The sequence below is a fragment of the Portunus trituberculatus genome, chromosome 39 (assembly GCF_017591435.1).
Source record: "Portunus trituberculatus isolate SZX2019 chromosome 39, ASM1759143v1, whole genome shotgun sequence".
NCBI lineage: Eukaryota > Metazoa > Arthropoda > Malacostraca > Decapoda > Portunidae > Portunus > Portunus trituberculatus.
The window spans coordinates 14,288,998-14,316,294 of NC_059293.1; the positions used below are offsets into that span (position 1 = coordinate 14,288,998).

At 38.5% G+C, this 27,297-nt stretch overlaps 1 protein-coding gene and 2 long non-coding RNA genes across 4 annotated transcripts in view; 1 reads left to right on the forward strand and 2 right to left on the reverse strand.

Moving 5' to 3' along the window:
- The window catches only part of LOC123515596, a 291,197-nt gene that overhangs the window by 200,284 nt on the left and 63,616 nt on the right, over positions 1-27,297 (reverse strand). The window lies entirely within an intron of this gene.
- LOC123515597 overlaps positions 1-27,297 on the forward strand; it is a 57,773-nt gene that overhangs the window by 22,965 nt on the left and 7,511 nt on the right. The window contains exons 2-3 of one of the 2 annotated variants that reach the window (XR_006677909.1): positions 22,629-22,989; positions 23,122-23,228. This is a non-coding gene — a long non-coding RNA (uncharacterized LOC123515597). The remainder of the gene's footprint in view (positions 1-22,628; positions 22,990-23,121; positions 23,229-27,297) is intronic. The other variant, XR_006677910.1, reaches the window with a different exon arrangement.
- LOC123515599 lies at positions 22,574-23,583 on the reverse strand. Its single transcript, XR_006677912.1, has 2 exons — positions 23,105-23,583; positions 22,574-22,845 (listed from the first exon to the last, which is right to left on the reverse strand). It is a non-coding gene; the product is annotated as an uncharacterized LOC123515599 (long non-coding RNA).

Genomic DNA, 27,297 nt, shown 5'->3' on the forward strand with positions numbered 1-27,297 from the left:
AGGAAGAGGAGGAGGGAAGGAAGAAAAAGAAAAGAAGGAATGCGTAGTAATACAAAGAAAAAACGAGTGACTGGAGGCCTTGCGACCTATGACAAGGTCACTCGTTCACTATACTACATATATAATAAGCTATATAGTAGGAAGCAAGGATAGATTAGATGAAGATGGAGGAAAGGAAGGAGGAGAAGAAGGAGGACAGAGACGATTGAATCGTATATTACAAAGAAACATGCAAACAGTTGATGAATGTGTATCTTTGAGAAAAACATGAAATAGTAGAAGAAGAAGAAGAAGAAGAAGAAGAAGAAGAAGAAGAAGAAGAAGAAGAAGAAGAAGAAGAAGAAGAAGAAGAAGAAGAAGAAGAAGAAGAAGAAGAAGAAGAAGAAGAAGAAGAAGAAGAAGAAGAAGAAGAAGAAGAAGAAGAAGAAGAAGAAGAAGAAGAAGAAAAAAAAGAACAGAAAAGAACAGAAAAAAAACGTTACCTTATAAAAAATACCATGTCAAAATCATGTAGAAAGCAGGTTTTGTGTATGAATTGGTTGTAAAAAGAAAATACCTGTTTTACTGCCATATAGAAAAGAAAACGACATTACAGAACAAAAAAAAAAATGCTTAAACGTGTGTGTGTGTGTGTGTGTGTGTGTATAGCTGGGTAGGTGTGCAGGTTCGTAATGCCAGGTAACACGGCGGTAATAGATACAGGTGTCCAATCAACTTGACCTGACACGAGGGAATTGCCTGTTCTCTTATTTGGAGACACGCCAGGCACAACAAGCAGCCGATCACATTGTAAAGAAGAACTAGCGAGGCATATATACGAGTTACGGGAGTTAGTCAAGCATTCTGATAGACAAGACAACGCCGTGGTAGTGAGATGTTTACAGTGTGGAGGCGGACAGGCGGGCGGAGGCTAAACTCACTAGTTTTTCTGCTGTTAGGGGCCGGCGACTCTCTGGGCCTATTTTTTACTTCCTTTTTTTTTGCCCTATGCCAGGACCTCTCTTACATAAAAAGAAATTGTAGATTATAGGTTTGTTAACGGTACCTTATAGTGTCTTGTGTGACGATGTTAAGAGATTGTTGGTGACAGGTGATTTAATCCTTGCACTGCGCCACGAAACAATTCAAAAGCACAAGAAGCAATGCGTGAAGTCTTTATGAGCATTTATAAGAAAGTTTATGACCAAATAATATTACAGTTTAGTATTTCTCAGTTCAAAGATTGAATATATCTCAAGAGCTTTTTGGTAATTAGAGAAAGGTAAGCGGCAGTCAAAGCGTTAAGGAAAGTTTAAAGGATCTTGTAAGTGGATATTCATTTTATTATTCTGTTTAATGATTGTAGCGTTGTACAGATAACTGAAAGCAGCTGTTCCTACTATTAATGTGTAAAGAGATTTATTGTGACTATTGAGAGAAGCTTTCAGGGTCTTATAAGCATTAATCTTAGTGTCTGTTAGCAATCATACCAATGTAGTGGCACCTGATTGTGGTCGACTTCTCAAACTTAGGTGGCATTTTTTTTTAACTAATTCTTACTATATTTTGCACCTTTGCCTTCGCTTGAGTTTTCATTTGCATTTATAGAATATGTGATTGTTTACCTGACCCTAGAGAGTGTATGAGGATGTCTCAATGTCTGTAAAAAATTGTCTTGATAAAACTATTTTTCTTGTGACGCTCATTTTTATCTTATCTTTAATGATCAGCAGTCACCAGTGAATACTACGAAACTGTCCTTATCTGTATAGAAGCGTATTTACTGTTTATTCTTTCTTTATTCAGTTTAATTCATGTATATTATTATTAATTTTTTATTCACATACTTCATCACCTGTGTAGTCATTTCAGAGCTCCCTTTTCATTTACGAGTTCGTATATTAAATGGTGACCGTACAAAGAAATTACCAGCATTACAAAATAATCATAAAAGGGCGTAATGTGCGTCACCTTCCGCTTTTCAGTATTCAGTGCAAAGAAACAACGCTTATCAGTAATACTCAAAGGCTATCTTCACTTGTTTTCCTAGCGGCACTTCGCTACCCCACCTGCCGCTGAAATATTATGAACGCCTAATGCTGTCCTGAGGTGACATGCATGATACTTTGGAGTTATAGGACTTATTATCATCATGCAGGTTTGTTATCATGAGTCCCTCCCATTAAAACATCTTGCTGTCTCATGGAAGCTGCTGCCATGAAAACATCTTCCAGTCTTGCGTAAGCTAATAGTTCAAAACAACGAAATGTGTTAGACAAACAAATGCATAACGCATATGTATACTGAACGGTTCCTTTAATATTTTATCTAAGATATTTGAGGTAATGCAAGGAGGCGAACCCACTGAGTATCCTAAATACATACATCCTTTAGATGTATCCAAAATCATAACTTAATAAGGTAGCAGGAATGTTTTTTTTGTTTTTTTCTTATTCTTCATAATTTCAGAAGTTTGAGGATCATTGTGTGCTGGTAGTGAGGCAAATGAGTGTGTAATGTTGTTGTAGCAGGACCAAAGATAGAATAACATCACTGCCCACTTTGTAATGTTTTCTTTAAATCACCTTAAACAAAAGCGACGTCTTATCTACATGACTTTTAACAAGCTTTTAGAGGTAGTCAGACTGAGGTCTGCAGAGGAGTTCACATTCTACTGACAGACTGCTAATGATTCTGCACTGTGAACATCTCAATGGCTTATGGAAATAATCTTAATCTAATCCAGAATTGTGTAATAATATCAACCATTGTTATTTTCCAGGATGATCGTTCCACCTCATAGCAAGTTACACCCTCCTCACTGAACACATTCCTTAATCCTTCATACTGCACCCAAGACTCACGATACCACTTTAGCTAATAACAAAACGCTGACATTACTGATTACATGACAGGCATGCGACCTTGTACCTTAACAAAGAGAGGTCACGGTTACCTTTACCTGGATATATATATAAGCGGCAAGAGTGCTTCCATGTTAGAAAACTACCAAGAAGTATAGCACTATCCCTACACAGTGTAAGATTTGTTTCAGGAAGACTAAGTTGTTCATACATACTTCAAAATTCTGAAAGATATTAATTACTAGGCGAAATTTTTCGATTGTGCGAGTGTGCAACAGAATGATGGCACTGGTTGACTGATTGGTAAATAACAGGTTTAGGGTGTGGTTCTCTAATGCTCAGGTGTAACGTAGATATAGATGATGAGAATTAGAGCACCATGTAGTTACCTATAGAAGAAACTAGCCAATAATGAAGACTGTAGTATAGACATAGCATGGTTGGCAAAGAGTTGAGTTAGGCGGGATGTGGTTCTGAAATGCTCAAGTCTGACAGATTTGTGAAAAGCGAATTAGGGAGCTTTCTAATTAACCATCCAAGAACCGAGTTGACAATGAAAATAATTATAGGAAGTGTGTAGTTTAAAAATTTACTGAGTATGCTCAATGACAGGACTGTGACATAAGGTTTGACAAGTAGAGCGAATGAAAAGCCTTATAACAAAAAATATCATTATCTTGTCACTGAAGCAAGTAGTTCGATAAGTCTTAGAGATAGTAAAAGGTACGCTGTCTGCAAGAAGGGTGTGTATGGATTACAGTCTCCAGATACTTCATTCTTAACCTTTCGCCATCCGAATTCAATACAGGCTCTAGTAAAGGTCATTAAGGTCTTCAAGGATAGTATAGGGTCTCTAATGATAATCTAACATACACTTTTCATTATCCTTGGGAAGAACAACCATGACAACTCGACTAATTATCTCTGTGGTCACAAAATATTTTTTTATGAGATCACAAACAGTTGTAAATTATTGGGTGCAGTCTGATTTAACTACCTACTTAATCTACTATGGTTGCTCAAGGCGGGGCGAAGAGGCTTTGCTAAAAATGCAGGTATTGACCCTGGGCCGAGCCGCACCACCGCCTCATTCATTCCACAATCACCGCCGCACTGCCGACTCGCATCAAACTCCTTTCCGGTGAAAAATAGTACACCTGATTTGGCTGGTCACATTTCACAAAAAAAGTAAACAGATACATAAATAGTACTAGCACCGCCTTGACAAATATAGGTAGAAAAGTGACAGGAAATACTTACTTTGTCATAATATGGCTTTCCTTCCTTTTCTTTCACTTCACAATGAGTTACTACATACAAACACACACACACACATAAGACACCTCAACCGGAACTAAGCCTGAGGCTAGAGGAGAACCAATGTCTTGGCAAGGACTCACTTACTCGAATCCTGGGTCATATGAATGATTCACTAATAATTCATCGTTCACTGATACTTTATTGACTGGGGTAGGTTATATTGATTCTACACGACTCAGTTCCCTTCCTAAAAGAAGTGGCATGGCAGATAGGGAAGAAGAAGGCATACACGAAGCTGAAAAAGAATACAAGTTCCAAGGTTGACTCGAAGACGCTCGAACACTGAGACATGAGACTCTACACCCGTTACCGTGTCGTGATTACTGAAAGATGGGGAATGAAAGGAAGCATTCTTCTATTCTTATTTTATTCTGGGGCAAATATACTCAGTAATAAACATACACAATCTTACATTACATTGATAATATCCTTGCAGCGATTAATAGAGTAGCGAGATATACTACTGAGTCCCTACAAGTTGTATCTCTGGCAGACCATGCAAAGGGCATGATGGTGACAGGCTGATGCAAGGCTACCAGGTCTACGTACAAAGATAAAGCATTATTACATCATATCAGGATTTGTCTAACTTGTTCGTATCCTTAGAACGACCTTGTAGTTCACATGTAAACTGGTGTTATTTATACATTCATCCTATGATTACAAAATGAGAGTAAAGAATAGAGAACAAAATCTTCAGCTATGAGTATCTATAAAATACTTTTATTTGTAAGTTAACTTTTACTTAGCTTTCAATCGAAGTTTAGTTTAGGTGCTTTAGCATTGAAAAAATTATATATCATCATGCATAGACACGGTATAAAAGGAACATGAACCCCGCTTTGTACTTGCTTGGCTGGTGACTGTCTTCCTTGCAAGCCTGGGTCTCTGCAGAAATTCTTCCACTCTGCTACCTACAGAGTCCAAGAAAACAGTGCATTAAAAAAAATGTGGAAAAATAACATTCATTCCAACTAAGCTACAAGTCTCATGATGAGAAAACGCTACTTTTCGCATAGTATATAGAGCAATTATGTGTAACTTAAATGGCAAAAGCTACAGAGGTACATAATTTGAACACATTACATTGCTATAAATTACGAAAAAATTACACATGGCTTCCGAAACATGTAATTCCAAGAAAAAAAAAAGAAGCATTCATGTCTTTTTTGATAGTAAGGAGGAAAGTTTGGCAAAGTATAACTAGGGAAAAGAAAGAACAAGACTGTAATAGTGCGTCAAGGTTCATGAGACAACAAATAATGCGTACAATTGTAATAAGTTTACATGTGTGTGTGTGTGTGTGTGTGTGTGTGTGTGTGTGTGTGTGTGTGTGTGTGTGTGTGTGTGTGTGTACAGATTTCAATGAGGTGTATTCAGGAAAGGGTGTGGATGACCTGCTAGTGAGGGGCGTTGAAGGGGAGAAAGACGTGCAAATGAGATGAAGATGAGGGCAGGAAGGGGAAGTGTGTGTGTGTGTGTGTGTGTGTGTGTGTGTGTGTGTGTGTGTGTGTGTGTGTGTGTGTGTGTGTGTTTACTCCATGAAATAGGTGTGGGGACCGTCTGGTATTAATTGCTCAGAAACACCCTAGTTCAAGGCCATCGTGGACACCGCAACCCCTTGCATGACGTTGCTCGAGGTGAGGGAGAAGCGAGATTCGTCCTGCTCAACAAAGTAAAGTGTGGCTGCTGTTCTTACTTTGTTCTCCGGGTGTTGAGGTGTCTACGCTCTGATGGTCTCTTAGTATGAGAGATCAGAAACTTCCTTGTTGATATCCTGGCGGGTATTTGTGTGTGCATCCTGGCTTGGTGGGGGATTAATAATAGCAAGACAATGTGACCTTCTCCTCCTCCTGTTTTGTGTGGAGTCAGGTCACTGAAATATTCAACTGTTTTGCCAGAAGCTCAAATATTTTCATATTCTAATAGAGCAAGAGGGTTGGTGAGTGAGGTCACGAAGATAACACTTTCACCAAACTCCTCAGGTCGTATCATCTATCCACAATGCTAAAAGGTCCCACTGGAGGTTTCACCTTTACATACTCTGACAAATTGACTTCTTGTCTATACGAACTACCATAACCTGAATGTCTTCCATCCAAAATAAAGTCAAGTGAGGTCTTAGTTACCCTAAGATCATCAAGCCACACATCTTACAGTACACAACAATGCCATAAAAATTTACGTCAAGATATGCTGGCAAACGCCCTCCCCCATGCAGTTCCTCCATATCAGCGCCATAAAGTGACCGCCTACCCTCCGAAATTAAAATCAACTGACAGGCCACAAAAGTTGGAGGCTGAACAAGGAAAATGAATTGACTTTCGACACTGTAAAAGCCCCTTCAAGGAAAAAAACAATCCGTGTGAATAATGAACGGCCTGCATTGGAGCCTCGTTCTTTTTGGGCACGTGATGAAAAAGGAAAAGCGCATTTCTTTTGCAACTATCATAGAAACTATCCGAAAATTTCTTGCCTTGATCGGCAGAAGAAAGAATTTCAATTTCGGAGACAGTCACGGTGATTTTTTTTTTTTTAATGGCATAGTGTGAAGAATACAAGTTATTTGGAGAAAGCCAAGGATGAAAATGCGAGGAAAAATTTAGATGTTAAGAGAGAGAGAGAGAGAGAGAGAGAGAGAGAGAGAGAGAGAGAGAGAGAGAGAGAGAGAGAGAGAGAGAGAGAGAGAGAGAGAGAGAGAGAGAGAGAGAGAGAGAGAGAGAGAGAGAGAGAGAGAGAGAGAGAGAGAGAGAGAGAGAGAGAGAGAGAGAGAGAGAGAGAGAGAGAGAGAGAGAGAGAGAGAGAGAGAGAGAGAGAGAGGAGAGAAAGAGAGTAGGTAGGAAGGGAGACAAAAATTCAATTACTGAGGAAAACAAAACCAACCAGGAATGCATCAAGAACAGAAAGTAAGAATAAACACACAAAGGCGAAGAAAAAAAAACCCTAATCAGTCACAGGTACACAGACAATCAATTACCTGCACCAACAGCAACACCCACACCTGAGACACACCATCGCGCACCCACACCAACACAGGACACGCCACCGGCTCGACTTTTTTTTTATCTGTATATCTCGACACTTTTAGACCAAAACATACTGCTGACAGATTACTGTTAAAAGAGAGAAAAAAAAGGTTAGTCTTCAGTAAGTCTGTTACATGGGACGCAACCAAACGGATTTTTCAGAGATCGTGATTTCAAATGCAGATGCATAATAGATCTACAGTTCAGTCACTCAGTGCATATGAAAAGTCAGCACGAGGGAAAAGGACAGGGAAGCAGATAGGAGAGTTTGGGAGGCTCAGGTGAGGACACGTGATGACGGCGAACACCAACAATCGGCAGGAGGGGCTGACGGAGGCGAGGCAGGAGGAGGAAAATGTTTTGTTTGACTTCACTAGGAGGGGAAACACGGAACAGAACTATTTTATCATCTACGTGTTTAATATGAATGTACATTATTCTCTTCGGCAGTAACTGTGGAAGCTGGAGAGGCTGACGAAGGAGGCGCAGCAGGAGAATTATGCATTGTTTGACTTCAATGTGCTGAAAACTGGACCAGAACCATTTCGTCATCTCAGTTTTGAAATGTGTATGTTTATATTTCCCCTTCAGCAATATTCATGGTAGCTGAAAGGACTGATGAAGGCGCTGTATGAGCAGAGAAGAGTATTGTTTGACTCTGATGGGTAGGAAGCAATAAAAAAATCAAAATTCATTTCACACGCGTGTTTAGCATGACTGTTTACCTCTTGAGCAACAATGATGGTGATTGGAGAGAGTATCGAAGGGGGTGAGGGAGAAGGAAAATGCATTAAATGATCGGGAAACAACAATAAAAGAAGAAAATAAGTATGCTTTCAAACACATGATTAGAATAAATGTAGATGAGCAGGATTGATGAGAATGGTTGAAGAAGAGTGTGCAGTTATCTGTAAGGTCAGGTTGACTTAATATATGGAGGAATTGGATTTTTGAGGTGTTGAACAATGCTGTGGTAGTTATGAAGAAATAAGAAATTTTAGGGAGGAGCAACCATGGAGGCTAGAGGGGGTGAAGAAGAGTGTGTGGGAGGAGGAATATGCACCGTGAGGCACCAATGGACGGGAAACAACAAGAAAAAAGAAGCATTTTGCCACGCACGTGTTTAATATTAATGCTTATTACTCCCTTCATGGTGCTCATCCATCTCATCCATCTATATTGAAACATGAGATTGAGAGCCGCGAGACATATGACGGCTATGAACGTCGCGCATCAAACCACGATCTATGTACAAAAGACAGCTATCGACCGGCTCATGAAACGTTCAACTAATGGTTCAGATGAACACTGAATACTGCATGGATGATGCGAGCGGGCATGACAGGCGCGGCATGGCGGACGAGCAGGAGGAGGAGGAGAAGCGAAGAGGAGCAAGAGGAAGAGATGAAATAAGGATGGTCCAGAGGAGAGAAGAGGAGGAATAGGAACGGGTGAAATTAATATCATTTGGAGGGGAGAGGAAATACATGGGGCGGAGGAAGCTGAACAGGAGAGGAGGAACAGGAAGAAGTGAAGTAAGGATGAACTGTTGAAGAAAGAAATAACAGGCAGAAGGCATAGTAAAGCTGATATGACTAGAAGTGGAGGCTATGAGAGAGTACAAGAAAAGTAGGATGAGGATAGTTTTGTGAGAAAAATGAGACCAAGAAGCGGTAAGAGATATAGAGGTGAGGCTCGCTTGCTAAGAAGAAACTGGGAGGGAGTAGGATAATGGTACTCTGCCAAGGAAAAGAGACCAGGATATGAGGTGAGACTGGACAAGAGGCGAGGTAAAACAGGTCCAGCAAGACGAGATCAGATGGGGCATGACTGGTCTTGTGCTGTTGCCGGATATTAGAAGGCACGAACACTGAACTCTTGGCCAACCGGTTCTAAAGTTGGGAATTTGAACCCTCCACTCTGGTGCTTGATTGACACCCATAAATCCAGGGTCATGTTTTGGTGAACTTGACTGGTGCATTATCAAATTATTAGTAAGGATGCGTTCTCCTCATGGCTAATGGGGTCGAACATAGAGGAACTTGAATAATAGAATACTTTTCTGTGTGTACGTCCATTGAATCCCTAACACCAGGGTATCTCAGCCCTATGTGTGGAGAACAACAATGTTTATCTTTTGGTTTTGAGGACATAAGTAGAAAAGCTCTCTCTCTCTCTCTCTCTCTCTCTCTCTCTCTCTCTCTCTCTCTCTCTCTCTCTCTCTCTCTCTCTCTCTCTCTGTGTGTGTGTGTGTGTGTGTGTGTGTGTTTGACAAAGAAGATTAAGGTCGGGATAAGAATAAAAGAGGCACGGTGAAAATGGAGTAAATCCAAGCTTTGTGTGTCTTTCTTTTTTACCCTAAGGATTTTTATTACTTTTGTTAAGTGCTTGCTGGAGAAAATGAAAGATGAACATGAGCGAAGGACTGCATAACTCTCTCTCTCTCTCTCTCTCTCTCTCTCTCTCTCTCTCTGTCTGATATTCAAGTAGGCAATTTCTCCCTAATGCCACACAGCCTGCCGGCCTGCCCTACACAGCAAGGAAGTCTGCGAGCAATAAAATGGTCGCTGGTCCAACACTCGCATCCACTAACAGAGGCAAGTGACATTCAAAACTGGTATTAATTAAAAAATGGTAATTTGTTCGCAATTTCAACTAATTACCGAACTTTGCTTACGAGCCAAATAAACTGGACTCTACGGTCGCCATTTTAATATCAACCCACCGTCGGCCATTTTATATGCTTTCAGACCGGCGGGTAATTAGGGAAGCAATTTATTCATATGCTAATAGCTTAGGTCGCCGGGCACTGGCAGCGAGGCATCTGACCGAAGGTAGAGGCACGGCACTGGCTTGGTCTGGCTACATGCATCCTCCTCTGCCACTGTGCCCGTGTCAGGAGGGTCGGGCACTGGGCACTGGTCTATTGGCACACCTTGGCACATGGGCATTAGGAATAGATGGTCAATACTGGTTCTTTTATGCATTAGAGAGGCATGGATCTCTCTCTCTCTCTCTCTCTCTCTCTCTCTCTCTCTCTCTCTCTCTCTATCTATCTATCTCACACACACACACACACACACACACACACACACACACACACACACACACACACACGAAATGAGGATACAGAGTGACAACACAGCTCTGTATACATCATGCCTTCATTAGTGACTGGTTGTCTACACGGAAAAAAAAGAGGAAAAAACGAAAGCACTGCCATCAACGCAAAACATTAAATAAAGATTTTTCATCAACCTGTAGGTCCGGTGTGGGTGTGTGTGTGTGTGTGTGTGTGTGTGTGTGTGTGTGTGTGTGTGTGTGTGTACGCGAACATGAGCCTAAACCTTCGCCTAAATCACTGTTCTTTGTCTCACCATCCTCACCAAGCTTTATACTCACCATTACAGCGCCTCCGTCCATCCCTCACCATCACTCTCTCTGCAACCACATCCACAAAAATATAACACTGCTTCCTCTGGAATATTTTAAGTTGGGAACTTTGCTCGTCCTGATTCAGTCATACCTTCAATAGCTTAATGTCTCGGTAAGTAGAAATGTGAGCTTTCCATAATGTGCTTCTGGCAATTCCAATCTTCTTAATGCTCAGGAAAGTGGATGAGATTATGATTATCACTCAACATGAAACTCTTCATTTATTTACTAAACTTCTTCCATAACGATTTTTATTTCTTAACTCTTTAATTGGTAATAACATGGTAATTGTTATCTTTCTTATCTTAAGTCATCCCACACATCAATACTTCGTATAGATGCAAAACTATAGGTATAAAAACATCTGAATAAAAATCCTATTAATTAGTGCATCTAAAATCTTCCTTTATAACAGTAGCTACATCAATAAGAAACCAATAAAAATGGCAGCAACCAGTACCTTCTTTAATTCCAAACCTTTTGACATCTTCTGATGTTATCTTCAGTGGTCTAGAAGCGAAATATGAAATATACATTTCACAACTAAAGCCATCACTCAAAGATACATTGTGAGCTCATCCACTACATATGGTATAACTTTTACTTCTCAATCTTATTTTTAGTCATTTTTTATCTTTGTGCTCTCATATTTATACGTTTTAAATTTCACTTTCAGACCAATGAAGATGACATTAAAAGATGCCGAACCGTTTGGAATAAAAGATGGTGTTCGTTACTGCCTTTATTAATGGTTTCCTACTAAAACTAAAATTTTCTAGAAATCAACCCGTATCGCATAACTACAGCAAAACTAAGATTCCTAACTGGTTGATCTCTAATAGCAACCTGGCAAGAACAACCTCGTTGGATAATCAATTTTGGTTCATCTTAGACAATATTACTTAGCAAATTCATAAATTAAGTGGTAAAATATATTAACTCTTCTTTTTCCGGTCAGTTATAGTTTTGCAATTATACTCTCAACTTAGAATACAGAAACTTAAGATTAAGAGAACGCCATAGGTTAGGTTAGGTTTTCTTTGATCCAGTGAAAAATCCAGTCTTAATTCGATAAGTTTTCTGAATGTACTCTTTGGCGATTGATGAGTTTTGTGGGAATTTATTAATATAAAGAGTCACCACTTAGCCCAACTGGATGTCAGAATTACTTCCCGTCTCGTCATAGGAGTTCCTGAATCACAATGAACAAGTCCTAAGGCGAAAGAAGAAGTGAGTTCTGGTCCCTGGGCAAGTCAGGGAAATTAATCTGTGTGTGTGTGTGTGTGTGTGTGTGTGTGTGTGTGTGTGTGTGTGTGTGTGTGTGTGTGTGTGTGTGTGTGTGTGTGTGTGTGTGTGTGTGTGTGTGTGTGTGTGTGTAAACAACGTAAACGCTTGTATCTGCACGTAAAAAGATGTATGCGAGAGTGTAGCGTTGTACGTTGAGCAAAATTTTGTAAACCTTTTTTTTTATGTGTTCACTTTGTTGACATGGACCATACAGGTGTGTGTGCGTGTGTGTGTGTGTGTGTGTGTGTGTGTGTGTGTGTGTGTGTGTGTGTGTGTGTAAGCTTACCCCACACTGCATAAACTAGTATATATGAAAACTTCTCATCGTTCCGTTGACAAGCAAAAGTAAAAACGACACAAAACTTCTTATATTATCTTTTTTCTTATCTGTCTTGTCTTAGGTTATAACTCACAAGCTCTTACTTGCATTCTTCCTATGGGTTTTACACTTTGATATCTAAGCTGTAATCTTTTTATCTCTATTCTTTATGGGCTGGTTCCTCAGTGGACCTTCTTTATACTTATATAGACCTTAATCAAAGCTCCCTTACATTAAAATATGACCCTAGATGACCTTATTGTGATGTCATAACTTAATCAATATCCAATACCTTTCTCAAGCAACTATAAACCTTGGATGTCTAAAAAAAAAAAAAAAAAAAAAGTGATGCCTCGCGATCCAAGCAGTCATATCCTGTTTATTCCACCTGGACACTAACCTTATATACTAACTCAATAACACCTGCTTTGTTCACCTGGTTTGTATTAAGTGCGTGAAGGTAATCTGTGTGCGCCTGTGACACCTGGTTACCTTCCCCCCCCCCTTCCCACCAGGCAAGGCACGCTCACCTTGGCTGGTCAGATCCGCTCACCTGCACGTGTTTGTCCTTCACACCTGTCTGCACCGCGCTGGGATTTCTGAAGCAAGAGAATCGTACCCTGAGTGAACACGAACGTACGTAGATAGAAACGTGTTCGGCAGATAAAATACTGATGTCCGTGTGCGTGTTAAGCAAGAAAAAAAAAAAGAAAAAAATAGAGCAAACACCTTCATATACTACATACGTGTATTAATTATGGAGTGTCGCCAAAAATGCTTCAAACCATAATTTCGCAGTGCCAATTTTTCGATGCGTGTTTAAGCTGATGTTATCTGGAAAAGCCTGAAGGTGGAGCTTAGAACTTACCCTTCCCCCAACCCCGAAACTGTACCATCCGCACTTGTACTATCTGCCCTCCTGAAGGCGGCCTCACACGCATCACACACATTGCCCGGCACCCTCACCTGTTCCCTTTCCCAGTCGGCCATTTTGTAGCTGCCCACGCTGGCTGCTAATTAGGAACATCGCCTGAAAATTAAATCGCCATCTGCTTTTCCCGCAGCGGCCAGCTCTACCTAGCCTCTCTACCCCCTCCCAGCCACCCAGCCGCCTTCCCGCCCAGCCGCCAGCCAAGCCTCCCGCTGCTACTGATCAAAAGTACCTGGAGCCCACGCACTTTGTCGCGCACCTGAGTAATTGGTGGAAAGGTTGCATGAGTGAGAGAGGAAGCCATCGTGCCCTGACCCTCGCTGCCAAAGAAGGGGCTGAGTGTGTGTTTGTGTGTGCGTTTGTCCAGTCTCTCTCTCTCTCTCTCTCTCTCTCTCTCTCTCTCTCTCTCTCTCTCTCTCTCCTTCCACACTCACTGATTTAACCGGAAAATAACTTTTTTGCCATGTTTCAGGCTGACTTCCTTATCAAATTTCCTTCAAAATCCACCAAACTTCAACAACGTCAATTTATATTTATTTATTTATGTATTTATTTATTCAGTATTCGAGTATGACTTCCTAATCAAGTTTTCTTCAAATGCATCGAAGTTAAACACCGGTTATCATTATTATTAATATTATTATTATTATTATTATTATTATTATTATTATTATTATTATTATTATTTTATTATTGTTGTTGTTGTTGTTGTTGTTATTATTATTATTATTATTATTATTATTATTATTATTATTATTATTATTATTATTGTTATTATTGTTTCGCTAGTCGGAAATATACTCAACTCCTTACACCTGTGTTTCTTTCCACCTTCTCCTCCATTGTTATTATCATTATCATTATTATTATTACATCTATTTTTTATCATTATGCAATTTTGATATTGAATTACTCTAGACTCCCTTATTTGCATCAGTCCTCTACATCTTCCTCTCTCAAAACCATTTATAAATTATTTCTCCATATAATTCCTATACCCAATATTTGCCTTCATGATCTTACTGATATTTTCTCCCTCCCTTTCTAGATGTCGAGACCCACCGTCACTTCAGTAATAACATGCCTATCCTGTGGCATCCTGGATTTTCCTCTAGCCCTCTCAGCAAATCTTAAGAAAAAAAAACCTTCAAACCAATTGCTAATAAATTATACTTTTAAAAGGATGGAAAGTGTAGATGTACTGAAGATTTACTAGGTGTGAGAGAGAGAGAGAGAGAGAGAGAGAGAGAGAGAGAGAGAGAGAGAGAGAGAGAGAGAGAGAGAGAGAGAGAGAGAGTAAAAAGACACACAACAGGCAGCACTCTCTTGGTGAACATCAAGCTGAACAAAACCCAAAGAGCTGCACAATCAACAAACACGGTCCACTGGTTGCTGTTTAAATAAAAACGTGGAAATTTAATTTGCTATTTTTTTTCTGTCTCTGTTTCGATACTAATGCATTGTTCTTGGTTTGAAACAGGTGACAAGTGATATATTTGTTTTTCTTGCTTTTTTTCCCTTTTTTATTCCACAGTGCTCTTGGTTTTTGCAGCGAACCATCCAATTAGTCTTGATTGTTTATCTCGCGGCGTACAATTCGTCCCTGGTTTTCAGTGAGCGTCCTTCCAAACTCCTGCTTGCGGCTTTCACCCTTTGTGCAGCGTCTTTCATGGTTTGCTTGGGCCTCTTCTTCTCCTCTTCCTCTTTTTGGCCATGCTCTTTCTCCTCCTTTTTATATTTCTTTTTCATTTTTGTTTTTCTTCGTCTCTTAGCCCCTCCTCCCACTCCTACTCCTCCTCTTCCTCGTCGTCGTCCTCCTCTCTTCTTCTTCTTCTTCTTCTTCTAAAATGTTTCACTAGTTCTTTTCCTTCTCCTCTTCTTCTTTTTGTTCATGTTTTTTTTCCATTTTTGTATATTTTTTCTTTGATTTTTTTTTCGTTTTTTTTTTATCCTACTACTCGTTCTTCTTCTGCTGTTTCCTCCTCCTCCTCCTCCTCCTCCTCCTCCTCCTCCTCCTCCTCCTCCTCCTCCTCCTCCTCCTCCTTTTCCTCCTCTTCCTCCTCTTAAAAGAGTCGTTCATTCTCATTATTGCTCGTCAAAAGTATCTGTCTTCTATCTCTTCTCTATTTAGACATATGTCACTCATGCGCCCACACACACACACACACACACACACACACACACACACACACATCAGGGCCACAACATGGGATGGTCAACAACTCCAACACAACACCAACACAACACCACCATCAGTTTAGTATCACTTCCTGAAAATCATCACATGTGTACCTACTTTTCTGTCTTTTTTGCCCAGAAATCTGTGTAACATAGAGTGTATTTCCAGCAGGCTTATTCCTACATTAATTGAGTCTTATATATTTTTTTTTCACATGGACTGAACACGATTTGGTATCTGATGATCAAGCGACGGTGTGCGTTAATAAGATTCGGTGTTTTGATTCGTACGAGTTGCTGTAAAAATTTCCCCCGGTAACGGATGGTAATGTTTTGAGTGACGCACTACGCTCGTCAGGGTTAAAGCTGTCCCTTACAAGGTTCCGTGTGTGTCTGTCTAAGTCTGTAATGCACACTGAGAAGGCGTTACCGTGTGTCATGGAGAGAGAGAGAGAGAGTATATTATTTCTTTCTGTATTTTGTATATAATTATGTATTAAAAATCTTACAGTGAATATACTGTAATTAAGAATAAACGCATACACGCATATGTACTTTTTGCTGAGGTTTAATTTCTCTCTCTCTCTCTCTCTCTCTCTCTCTCTCTCTCTCTCTCTCTCTCTCAAACACGGTAACGCCTCCTCCTATTCAACTTACATTACAAAATAATATAACATTTACCTTCCACACTGATGTTCTATCTAAAAGAAGAAAGAGAAAAACATGAGTTCCACAATTCTACCCACATATATTATAACAATCAGGAAAGAGAGAGAGAGAGAGAGAGAGAGAGAGAGAGAGAGAGAGAGAGAGAGAGAGAGAGAGAGAGAGAGAGAGAGAGAGAGAGAGAGAGAGAGAGAGAGAGAGAGAGAGAGAAAGCAATTCATCAGTCATACAGACAAGTAAATCATGACTGAATATAATACACTGTAGAGGAAAAATATCCATTACATAGTAGCATGGTACAGGCAAAGCTAAGAAAACTATTGATCATTAATATAGATAAGAAAGTTATGGCAAAATATGACATAGTAGAAATAAGAAAACTGAATATTTTACAATACAGTATTCTTAATTGAACATCTTACAGTACAGAACAAGCATACCAGTTACTTTTACAACTGATACATGCTCCTAAGAGGCGGAGAAAAACTGTACTCAGCAGCGTGGTTCCGTCGTCTTAACAGGCAGCTTGGCAGTGGAGTTTGCTGAGGATCGAACGAAGATCAACATCATTACAGAAGAGTCAATTTACACCTTCCGCCAACAGGTCCTCTCCCCACGTGCCTCGCCCTGACGGAGGGGTGTGGGACCCACAGGCAGTGTTCTGAGGCGCGTCTCTCCCTCATAATGAGTGTTTACCCTCGACCGCCGACTGAGGGGCGTCTCCTGCACCACATGACCCTCGCTGCGAAGGGTGACCACCAACAAACAATTATTTATCTCAATATGTCTCGAGTTAATGCCTTTATCCCCTTCTGTCGTCAAATAGCTCACTTATATGTTGTTCTGTGGCAAAGAATACAACAAATCACGCAGGAAGTGTTTATTTTTTGGTAATCTTACAATACACAGTATGTAGCACAAGTTATGTGAGACGGAATTGATATGGACGAAGGGGATGAAGAGAAGGAAAAGGATATCAGTGTTGTATTTACTGTATAAATATATGTTCATTTTATAAGAGTTTTCAATATGTCTCTAAGACAAATATAAAATGTTTCTGCCTTATAAGAATATTTAATTACACACAAACACACACACACACACACACACACACACACACACACACACACACACACACACACACACACACACACACACACATACAAACATACTTTCGCGGTGGTTACAACACAAAATAATATTAATACAAAACAGTTTCTTTATCTTCATCAGTAGATCGAACAAAATCAGACAAAAATATGAATAGACTTGACTTACCATTGACCTTAGAATATGTCAACGAACTCCGAGCCACACTGACATATGGGAAGACAAGCCTGACATTGGTGCAGCAGTGGCGAAAGATACAAGAATCCAGCACCCTTACAATACTCCTACACCTTTACACTTGACAAAGGATTCAACGCTATTCTTACAAACTTAAAAGATATGAAGGTCTACTATCTAGTATGTACAGCCGCACACTGTCCACCACGGCCTCACAGGTCACGAAGAATCTAATGGGGTCAAAAGTAAACATTTAAGTGAGGTACTATATCATAGATTCAAGATATTTATCCCTTTCTTCTGGCTAACTCTCTAGGACCTGGATGGGGACTGGCATATAAGTGAATCTGTTTTTCTTGCTCTTTCAGTTGCCCTTGGTCAGCTTTCCTCCTCTTACATCAAAAGGCTAAGAGGTTAGTATTCTTAAACACTAATGGGATCTATTTCCAGTGTTTCTATAGTCTAAAGTAGAAGTTATCGATGTTTTTAAGTGTTTTCCTTGTAGTGATAATTTAACAAATATTCTGCATCATTGGAAGTAAACACCAAAGGGAACTCGAAGGATTGGCTCAGTGGCCTTTGAAAATAGTGGTTATGAGAGACCAGGCTGTTTAATTCCTTCAGTACTATGACGCGTTTCCATATTCATTCTACTTACTATTTGTTGATTTTGTAAACCCTCAGAAACTTGTAAGGGAGAGATTTAAATAGTGAAGACCTTTGCCACTAATCTTCTGACCTCCATAGATGATAATGTCAATAAAATGGTCTAATCGTACACAAATCTCAAAGTGAAAATGTGTCCCAGTATTGAATCGGTTAAGAAGACGATGCCTCGGGATCAGGTAATCGGTGGGTAGCCAGTAGGATATACAAGATGGAGGATGAGGTGACATGAAGCTAATGAGGAATAATAACTGATTATTTACAAAGTGTTACATTCTCTTGATAATATTACGACAAAGAATTTTCGAGTTTCTTATTTTATCATTATCCTTCTTAACGTGTGAATATATTTCTTATTAAACAATTAACTATCTGAGTCTCTGGAATGAAGCTAATGAAAAAAAAAATAACAATCTACTACTATTTAAATGTTAATGTTTCTTCTTTAATGAGGTCACGTCAGGGAAATGTATAAGGACATATTTTCTATCATCATTTTCATTAATGTACTAGAATATTCATTATCCAGCAATAAATAACATGTACCAACAAAGTATACTTTCATCAGTATTGACATCATAGTCTTACACATCCTGACTATAATCATAAATGTCCCACAACAATAAGGATACTCAATGACATGACACTTTCATGCTGAGCCACCGAAACACTGCAGCTCATTACTGGAGGTGCACATTGAATACACCAACACTTAGAGTAACTCCCGCACAACAGAACATCTAATGTTACACAAATCAATAAAACAATTATTTATTTGAACAATTACATAATATATTATTCATCACTTATACAAACTAAAAATAACTGTCTTACTTAATATAAATTATATATATATATATATATATATATATATATATATATATATATATATATATATATATATATATATATATATATATATATATATATATATATATATATATATATATATATATATATATATATATATATATATATATATATATATGTATGTATATATATCAATTAGCTATTCTTCATGACCTGAGAGAAAAAAAAATACGAAACCACTTTATCTTATCTAAACTCTGTACCTAAGTGAATAAGAAATAATTCCACAATGCTCCCTGTTCGTCTGTAGAAAGTAACAACAGCAACACCAACAAGAGAGCAGCGGAGCGTCCCAGACAAGGTCCCGTCTTGGTTTCCTCTCATCACTCACCTCACCCTCGCCGGTCCCTTCCCTCGCTCCCCACACTTCTCACTTCCTACTTTGCATTAGCGCTCCCCTCTCTCGTCTGCGGCGTGAAATCTGCACTCTTTCTAATTATCGTTTATCCTCATCTCGTCTCGTCCCTTCCTGCATTCACCTGCTCCTCGCCCTCCTGGCTGGGATCGAGGATCACGTGGCTCCCTCAGCGCTACTTGGGATTCAATGAGGTCGGATCTGTGCAGCGTCGATCATAAAGGGAAGACAAGCACGTGGAAATGTTGTTACTGATGGACGCAAGTTAACTAGGGCAAGGAAGGCACGTGGGAAACAGCAGACCCGGGAGCAAATGTAACCTTCCTTCCATGCAAAGATCCTCAGGCACTTTGCATGGTCTGGTGGTCCTGGAAACGTTGACCTGCTGCTAGTAAGCTTAAGATTATGGAAAATATTTACAAATATTTAAAAAAAATTTCGACAATGCTTAACAGTCTCTAGAACAGTGGTTCCCAACCTTTTTGGTCCCGTTCCCCCTTTTCCAGTCACTTTTTCACTTGTGGACCCCCTACAACGAAATAGATCAAGCCTGTCATCTCGCGGGCTACTCATGACCATCCTAAGGGCCAAATTTGTCACGTGGGCCGTGAATTTGACACCCTGACCCCGTTAGCTAATATAGAGCAATTCTAGCATTTAAGCATTCAGTTTTAAGGATTGTGTACAGTAGTATGAATTTTATTCTGAGCTGCATGTCTCCTAATTCCAGTATAATAAATCAAAAGCTTCTATGGACTTGAAATTCTTCCATGGCTGGGAACCACTGCTCTAGAAGATTCAGGTATTATCAAGGATATTTTCAGGATTTATAGTAATGGTACAACAAAGCTTCTACGTGCTCATAAGAAGAAAACGCGCACGAGAATACGATTAATAACCACAAGAGCCTATGACAGGATGAGCAGGGAGATGATGCTGACAAAAGGATATCTAAGAGTGCAGACCACAAACCAACACTGATAAAAAGACATTGGACAGTCAATTATAGAAAGAAATATAACTAGAAAGCAAACACATGTTGGTAATAAAAAATCATTTCAGAGGGAAATGAAAAAAAAAGAAAAAGAAAGATACTCAAAATCAGGAAAAAATATGAGAAAATATATAATCAAAACTAGAAAACGACATGAAAAAAAAAAGAACTTTGAGACTTTCAAATTCAGAATGTTACAAAAGAAAAAAAAAAATAAGATAACAAAAGTAATTACTGAACTTCACTTAAGAGTGGCGGCTCACTTGGTGCAAAAGGTCACCTAAGCAACTCGAGTTACAAGGGAGAACTGAACACGAGGCAGGCAAAGGGACACCAGACACTGATCATGCCTAAACACGTCTGAGCACAAAGCTATAATGATTACTGTGACGATCAGAAGAAAACTAGAGCATTATATAGTCATAGCTGCACTGTAACTAATCTCTCTCTCTCTCTCTCTCTCTCTCTCTCTCTCTCTCTCTCTCTCTCTCTCTCTCTCTCTCTCAAAGGGCCCTATCAGATGAGTCTTTTAACCCCTTCAGGTGAGCAGTCCATACCGAGCATCCAGGAAACACTGAGGCGCCTCCCGAGGGCAGAATGTATAAGATAAACACAGATAAAACAATGGCCTGTCCTATCCTCCTGTTGCTTCCTATATCCACCTACGTCTGTGCCATGAATCGTACCTCCAGCTTTTCTATTTTTACGTGTGTGTGTGTGTGTGTGTGTGTGTGTGTGTGTGTGTGTGTGTGTGTGTGTGTGTGTGTGTGTGTGTGTGTGTGTGTGTGTGTGTGTGTGTGTGTGTGTGTGTGTGTGTGTGTGTGTGTGTGTGTGTGTCCTGTGTGTGTGTATGTGTGTGTGTGTGTGTCTTTAATCTCTTCTCATTTCTCTCTCTCTCTCTCTCTCTCTCTCTCTCTCTCTCTCTCTCTCTCTCTCCCTTGATGAGTTGGAATAATTATTAGCTAAGCTTTTCCTTTTTTTCTGCCTTTAGTTTTTTTTCTACATACATTTTTCCTTGTCGTTTGTCTGTGTCTCTCTCTTTTTCTTCCTCTTTTTTTCCATATTTCCTGAACTTTGTGAATTTAATGTAATTTTTCGTGATGGTGTCGTTTTATCTTGACATTTTGATCATGGGGCGAACACTTAACTGATGAGAGTCCCTAGTGAGTCAACAAGGAAGGAAGAGAGAGAGAGAGAGAGAGAGAGAGAGAGAGAGAGAGAGAGAGAGAGAGAGAGAGAGAATATAGGAACCAAGAAAAGTGTGCATGGCAAGGCGTGATGCTCGTGGCTGAAGCGTGAGATATGTTGTCTGTTCGTGAAAAAGAAAGCCAGAAATGTTTATATGTCTCTCTCTCTCTCTCTCTCTCTCTCTCTCTCTCTCTCTCTCTCTCTCTCTCTCTCTCTAAAATAGAAAACTAGGAAAAAAATGTGCTTTATGTTGCAATTTTACTGCGATATAAACTTTTTCAGTGTTTTTCTTGAGGATTATTAGTGAAATAGGTGTGTGGAGGTAGCAAGTCATTATACACGTCTCCAAGGCAATGAAGTCTGCGTTATCCTTGCACAAGCGGCCTCAGGGATACTCACACACCATGATAGGTTCTGCCAGTAACAGGTTTCCCTATAGCAGTATGTTTTGCTCTTAGGTCAATTTCCACCAAGAACAATTTGACGAAAAGTGTCTTAATTTTGAGGTGATGTGAGTTTGTTAGTGGTAAAGATGTAGATGTTGGTCAGTTTCATGCCTTCGCCATTCATCAGATGTGATCTCATTGTTAGACGTGGAAGAGTGTATTCTTTATTGACATTGTTATCATGGCATTATCTATAACCTAACCTAACCTAACCCCACCTAACCCCACCTAACCTAACCTAACCTAATCTATACCTACATTACTAACATAACGGTTTAAAGTAAAAAAAGAAATCTAAAATTAAATCTGTAGAAATAAGACAAGCGTTTTGAAACCTTATTAAAAGAGTTTGTCATAATTATCAAGGCACTGCAAAGACAAACACATATAGATACAGGCTAGTCGAGTAATTCATGTTATCTCTAAAGTTGCATGATTATTTCATATGCACAGATCAAACTGAAACGGACTGTAGTAATAGTTTAACAAGGATTCTTCACCATGTGAGAAAAATACTATCGAAAACTCGAATGTTGACCTCTGTAGCTTTTGAAAATAAAAACTGGAAAACAATCAATCATCTATCTCTCTCTCTCTCTCTCTCTCTCTCTCTCTCTCTCTCTCTCTCTCTCTTCTCTCTTTCTCAGTGTCCATGCACGTAATATCTAAGACCTTCGAATGCTAATATCCCATCATAGCTGTAGAAGAGTTAGTAAAAAAGACTAAGAGAGGCTAGCCAGGCAGTGGAATCATACAAAACAATGATAAAGATGAGTTTTATTCTTCTCTAATAAATCAACTTCCCATTACATTACAGAGACGGAGGAAGACAAAGGCGATAAACTTGAGGCTATTTTGGTGTATGATGACATCAACATCTTATTGGCCTGAGCTTCTGTTATGTCGTCTCTACTGTACGTCACTGTCATCCGGCATCGTCATTCATCATCGTCGCCTCATCCCTGTGTTGCCAAGGTTATCTCGCCCTCAGGATGCCTCGTGACAAATGGAGAGCTGAGCAAGATGAGTGTCAGCTGCCAGGGACAGGTGTCAGGAGCAGGAGGAAGGACAGAGCTATTAGAGGGCAATGTCATTAACCACTGGAGTGACTTACTGGGTGCTGTATGGCTGTCAAGGTAGCAGACTACAGTAATGCTCTCTCTTTTACTGGAAACGACGTAATTAACACCACCAGAAGTAATACATGAAATCATTTGAATCACATACAGGAAAAATAAAGAACAAAATGGAATAGATAACCAACACATGCAAAGAACACTCCAGTAAACTCACCACACTCTTCTCTTCAGAACATCCTGCGGCGGGCTGTGTGGTGACTGCTACATGCTGGGAGAAGACTTAGAACACAGATCAACTGCTAGACTGTAGATCTGCAGGAACTGGACGCAGACTAACGGTAAGATCATGCCCTGAGACCCATCTGCCCGTCTCCTCCACTCCACCCTTCTCTACCTTCCCCACCGGCCCGTGATACGTGATAATACTCTCAACCACTCTCTCCTCAGAAACCTGAATTCCATGCCGACTTCAAAGGAAATAAAAGATCATGAAGGGAAGAAACAGGCGATGGCAATAGCGTCTCTTTGATATCAGATTCTTGAAGGATTGAATGAAGCATGATAGGGAAATCTGTGCAATGTGTCAAGTCAGCCGGCATGTGGAAACTTCATTGTTAGTGTATATAGTGTTTTTTCCTGTTCCTCCACATAAGTTATTGCATTGTAGTATGAAGATCTATGATACTATATGAAGAACATGGGAAAATGTGGGAAAAAGAAATTAGAAATCAAACTTACTTGTGTCACTTCCTGTATGAAATGATTCCTTTCTCATTAGATTACTTCTGATATAATTCACTATATTGGTTTCCTCTTTTAAGATTTGTGATAATTTAGGAAACTTTGCATTAATTCAAGTAAACAAATATTGGTTGATCTTGTTTTACTTAAGATTCTGAACTATTTAACACGCTGTAGTGCAAAACTAAGTATTATTTCTTTCCTAACTCTATTCATTTTCGGGATAATGTAGGAATCTGATGGCATGGATTCAATAGGTGACAGAGAAAAGGTAGGCCATCATTCTTATATCTATTATTCTCCACCATCTAACATACTACAGCGCAAAAATTAATATCACTTTTTTTATCTAACTCTTTTACTCCTTTGGTCTTCCTCTGTTAAAAATCATGATAATGTAGGTAACTGAGTGTTTGAGACCAATGCTAGGAAAGACAAAAGATAGTTAACTTTGTCTTATCTTAGGGTCAGGACCATTTAATAGACTGCAGTGTAAAAAAGAGTATTGTTTTTTTTTATCTTATTTTTCAGGTGTTTTGATTATTCTTTGTTGGAAATCGCGATATTGTAGGAAACTTTATAAGGAGTCGAAGGAATAGAGAACATAAGTTTATCGATTTAAATTTCTAAACTAGCGCAAAAATATGACTATCTAAAAAGTTGCAAATGATTATATGAAACACAGTGTTGCCGCAAAAGGGATGCAGATCATAATCCCTTGAGTTAGTAACGTAATCAAGCCTTAAAAGTACTATGAGGCTAAATCCCACACTATTACTTCAGTGCAATTACTATACAGTCACTGCCAAATGTAAGCCTGATCTTGCAGATTCCTTTTCTTTTCCTACATTCATATACTATTTTGTTCTAAAAAAAAAGCAGCGTAAAAGAATTCATAAATATATATAACTGAATTGAAGTAAAATAATGTATATAGACAGAAGGAAATGATGTTTACTAAGTAGCTATACTTGGAAACGTTGTCATGTAAAAATAGTGATGAGAGAGAGAGAGAGAGAGAGAGAGAGAGAGAGAGAGAGAGAGAGAGAGAGAGAGAGAGAGAGAGAGAGAGAGAGAGAGAGAGAGAGAGAGAGAGAGAGAGAGAGAGAGAGAGAGAGAGAGAGAAAGATAAATAAACATAGCAAAACTGTCTAAAAATTAGTGCAATTTTCATCATCTCAAGAGGTAAAAGACGAACATTACTTTATTCGGCATCCAGAAGAAAAACACAAAGAAAATATACATAACATGAATTCTTTTCACTTTTGCTAATCACAAAGAGATGAAGCAAAGGTGGTGAGCTGCCTTTGCTTTTATGTAATACGGACAAAGTTCAGAGAAGAGAATGCAAAAAATGCCAGAAAATAACAAACAAAAACAGACTGAAATATAACGATGGCATATTCTCTTATTCGAAACCTAAGACACAAGAAGCTATAAATAACATAGACACCCATTTTCTTCACCAGTTTGTTCTTCAATCACAACTGTTTCTAAACGCCACAGAGACGATTAGCCGTATTCTCATGTATATTGTTAGTATTCAGAATATATGTCTGGTAAACTTATCAGTAAAAACAAGCGCAAGGAAAAATCCTGGAAACCACATAAAATTTTCATTCAACACCTATATAAAGAGATATTCTTAACCCCTTTTTATCATGAGTATTTGGTATACTGAGGCGATTTTATTTACATTAGCAAGGGTCGATGGAGGTCTGAAGATTAATGGCCAGAGTCTTGACTATTTTAATCATCACATGAATTTCTGAAGCTGTGTAAAATCATCAAATAGTAACCACAATGAATACGGAAAATAGTCCTAGTACTGAAAGGGTTAAACTATGTTCGTTAAATATATTTTGAGAGGCCATAGGGATGATTAACAGGATTCTCATGGGTGCTTATCATACTAAAAATCTAGAAGCAAAGAAAAAAATCTTTGAAAAACAGTACGATTTCCACTAGAACTACTGAACTTAAATGTTACATGTTCAAAGGCAGTCCAATAGGTATTCATGCATCAATATGAGTTCCCTTACACCACTTCCCATTTACAATATTCTGGAATATAACAAAGTATGAGTAAGCAGGGCGTCTCTTGTAGTGAAACATTAACACAAGTAAAAAGACTAAATAAAAAGTTAGTAAAGAAGGAAATGACGATAGATTTACAAGTACAGTAGTGATAAAAGCAAGATAGCAATATGTCTTATGTAGAAGGGACAAGTCCATGATAACTTAAGAAACAAGTAGATATGATTAAAAATAGGTAAATAAAAAAAGAAAAACAAAAAATAACTCATATACAACAACTCTTAGTCTTACACGAGGCAGTTCCTGATAAGTAGAAAAGAAAGCAAGTGCAAGGTTAGTAAGATGGCAGATATAATGATAAACAAATAAGTAAACAAATTAAGTAAGAATAAGAAAATAAAATCTCAAAATGAATAAATAAATTAATGAAAAAAAAAAAAAAAACTACAGTAATTATCATGTAACCACCTCATGTTTATAAGAATGGAAACATAAATATAACTGGATTACTAACATATTATTGGGGTAATTTAATAATAGATGACTAAAATTATGTAATTTTCACATTGTTACTTTGTTATCATTGTGTAACGTAAATAATTAAATTAAATAAACCAAAAATATGTAAAGAAAAGAACGATGACATAACTTCTTATCAATTTGTATTTGTTTTACATATAAAAGAATTATTAATTTTTTGGCACCATTACTTAGAGAAAATTGAAGTCATATAAGCAGAAAAATGCAATAAAAAAGAGAATAAGGGAGAGAGAGAGAGAGAGAGAGAGAGAGAGAGAGAGAGAGAGAGAGAGAGAGAGAGAGAGAGAGAGAGAGAGAGAGAGAGAGAGAGAGAGAGAGAGAGAAAACACATCAATATTAATTCAATTTAGATACATGAAATTGAATGCATTTTCTGATACCACTAATCATGAAACTCTGCAGACAATGAAAGAAAGAAATCATGACCAAAAGAAAAAAAAAAAAAAAAAACACATGATCTAAGTGACACTATCCATATTTACTCCCATACCTACAACACCTGCATATCATATAAGCAAAATAATGAAAAAAATATAGAGAAAACTTGTTATCTATATAGCATCTCACATATTTATTTCCATGCTCAGAATCATTGCATATCTTATAAACAGAAAGAAAATTGTAATCTATCGAAATAAAGAAGTCCAAGCAACACACTATTCATCAAATAAAGAGAATAACAAGAAATTTAGAGAAAACTTGTTACCTAGATAGCATAACACACCTTTACTTCCATGCTTAGAGTCATTACATATCATAGAAACGGAAAAGTTATCGTAATCTATCGAAAAAGAGTAGATAAAGGAACATTCCACTCATCATATAAGTAAAATAATAAGAAATTTAGAGAAAAACGTTTACCTAAATAGCATCATACACTTTTACTTCCATGCTTAGAGTCATTACATATCATACACACTGAAAAAAATCATAATCTATCGAAAAAGAGAAGACAAAGCAACATTCCACTGATCACATAAGTAAAATAATAACGAGATAACTTATCTGAATAGCATCACACATATCTACTTCCATGCTTAGAGTCATTGCATATCATATAAAGAGAAAAATAATAGAAATCGATCGAAA